Source organism: Leptonychotes weddellii, chromosome 2 (assembly GCF_054177405.1).
Source record: "Leptonychotes weddellii isolate Sample4059 chromosome 2, ASM5417740v2, whole genome shotgun sequence".
NCBI classification, from domain to species: domain Eukaryota; kingdom Metazoa; phylum Chordata; class Mammalia; order Carnivora; family Phocidae; genus Leptonychotes; species Leptonychotes weddellii.
The window spans coordinates 128,177,074-128,180,113 of NC_138370.1; the positions used below are offsets into that span (position 1 = coordinate 128,177,074).

The 3,040-nt window shown below is 34.4% G+C and overlaps 1 pseudogene; it reads left to right on the forward strand.

Annotated features, from left to right (window-relative positions):
- Nucleotides 1-1,950: 1,950 nt before the first annotated feature.
- LOC102733248 (UDP-glucuronosyltransferase 2A3 pseudogene) lies at nt 1,951-2,650 on the forward strand (annotated as a pseudogene).
- Nucleotides 2,651-3,040: the final 390 nt, after the last annotated feature.

A 3,040-nucleotide genomic window follows, 5' to 3' on the forward strand; every position in this document is an offset into this window, starting at 1 on the left:
AAATAGGGTAACAATACTGTATTCAGCTAATAATAGGGACCATGGAGAGGGGTTATCTTTTGCTTGGGTTGTAGAATATGAGTAAAATCTCTTTGAGAAGATTTCAAGGTAAATAGTGTTCCAAGGAGGGCTCTTGATTTTTGTTAATGGCAAAATGTGTATTGATATTTGAAATTTTATTTCAAGATTCTGAATATCTTCTTTTCCCCCACCCAGTCAAGTTATAATTTCAATCCAACCTCTACTGAGATTTGCTATTGTAGGAATAATGAATCAATATTTATTAGACATAAAAAATGAGATATGACATTTTTCATGGCTCTCTAAATAATCTCCCATTCTATAATATTATATTTTTCCTTCTACCTCCATTTTTCACACATAAATACACAGACATTCACATGCACATGCACACACCACACTATGATTCACGATTCTTCACAAAGCCATCTCAATGATGCAAGATGGGAAAAATTATACTCTTCCCCTTTTCCCAAATTCATCTATTAATATGAAAGCTTGTGCAGTTTGAGTACCCATCATAACATCTGAAAAAGCTTTCATTTAGTAGGGGTAGAAATTGGCTATTGAGTGTGTTAAGGAAAAAGAATTTACATTAATGTACATTAGTTATTAACATAAAGGGATAGATAGACGAGTAGATGAAAGATTACCCACTTCATATCTTGGAAAATTATCATCTACCTAAATCTGAATATCCAAGGGGCATATGAACATTTCCATAGAGTTGTCTTATTAAATCAATCACCATGAGAAAAAAATCTCAAATAGATCATAATTCTTAGACCTGCTGTGAGTTTTGTGTATTATACTTTACATAATTATATTATCAGCCTTTTGGTTATTGAGGCAGAAATCACATTTCTTCACATATTTTTACAAAACCATATATCTTTGCTCTAATACATTTTTTCTAGCCACAGATCTAATCAATACACATAAATTTCAACTGTGTTTCTAACATTTACTATTATCTGCCCATGTTTCAGGCTATTATGATTCTATGTTTAAGTTATTAATCCACACATTTTATCATTTCTCTTCTTTTAAACTCTTATCTTTGTATGCCAATTTATGTTTAGCTGCCAGAACTGTTTGCTAAAGGAAAAATTTGATCTTGTGACTGATTTTCTTTAAAACCTGAGTAAATAATTTTTGCCTATAAATTAAAATCTAAAGTCATTGTATATCATTCGAGACTAAATGTCTCCTATTTCAATCCAATTTTCTTCTATAACCTACTGCCCATGGCTTTGTCTGAGCTCCATATCCACCGGAATACTTTCCAGTATCAGTGAACTGCTCCCATCCTTCTATTTATTGTGAGATCTGCCTTTTTGCCGCACTCTGCCTACATCCTACCAGAGCTTTCATCTCACCCCATGTGCTATCCACCTTACTAAAGTTATTCCTAATTGTTCCAAATAGGAATAACTGTGTTCTTCCTCTGGAATTCTGAATACCCTGAACTATTTATATGACTCTTATCAAAATATTCCCCTAAGTATCCAAACATATTTAAGCAAACTAGTTGCAATTCCACACTGGGATAAAAATGTGGAATATATTTGCCTAAACCACCTGGCACCTTTGAACATAGTCTGGAATGGGTGTTACTGTGTGTGTGTTTCTATGTGTGAAATATTAATTTTAGGGTGTCCTTATTTGTTGTTTCTCTCATTGCCAATCCAGAGAATAAATGTATCTCTATTTCATGTATTTTAAGTTCTAAAAGTTTGGGATAATTTTTCCCAGGTATTTTTGCCTGTTTTATTCTCTCAATAAACATAAAACTTGCACGCAATGAATAAACTTTTTCCTTTAAAATTAATTTTTAACTTGTTCTGTATCTAAACTGCCATTTTACCTCTGCATTCAGCAGCAACACACTGTGACCAGTGCAGAGCAGTGTGTGAGGGCGCTGCTCTCATGATGTCTGAGAAGTGGGCCATGGCAACTCTGCTGCTGCAGTTCTTCTGCTCTGGTTGTGAATTCTGTGGGAAGATTCTGGTGGTGGCCTTGTGACATGAGACACTGGCTTAATGTAAAGATCATTCTGGGCAACTCACAGAGAGAAGCCATGAGGTAACAGTGTTGACTCCTTCATAAACTCACCTCATTGACTACAAGAAGACTTCCCTCCTGAACTTCAAGGGAATCCATTCACCAGATATCAAAACATTATTTGAGAATTCAAATAATAAATTTATAGACCTAGCTTTTAAAGTCTTGCCAAAGTAAACATCTTGGCAGTCAACAATAAAACTGAGAGATTTCTTTATGACAGAGACAATCAAAGTCCTATGTGAGAGTATAATCTACAATCACACTTCAGGAAACAGACTACAATGCAATGCTTATAGATCCTTTGATGGCCTGTAGAGAGCTGGTGGCTGAACTGCTTGCAGTCCCTTTTGTGATCACTTTAAGAGTCTCTGTAGGAAGCATGAAGGAGAAACATTGCGGAAAACTTCCAGCTCTACTTTCCTATGTTAGTCACATGACAGGACTAACAGACAGAATGACCTTTCTGGAAAGAGTGAGAAATACAATGCTTTCTGTTTTCTTTGACTTCTGGATCCAGGATTATGACATTCATTTTTGGGAACAGTTTGAAGTGAGGCATTAGCTAAAAGACTCTGCTCTGCATTTTAAACCTGTTATCACAAGAAATTTAAAAAAATTTAAGTGAAATCTAGGTCATTGAAGGAAATACATTTTAAAACACCTATCTTTCATTTTAACTCTACAAGTGATAGCAATGATCTGGTTATCAAAAACTAAGTGGGAATGGAGACAAGAAATCTCTTGCTATGGTTACTCTTTACAGTTATCAAATCATTTCCCATAAGATACCTTCATACTTGTTAAATTCACACCCAAAGCAAAACAAAACACACAAGATCTTTAATCCTCTGAAAAATGGATTGTTCATCATATTTGGATATGACATATAAGTCCAATACCAGCAGTTTTCATATTGGAGGAAATTGTAGATATTCTTGGCAAAAATAGTATA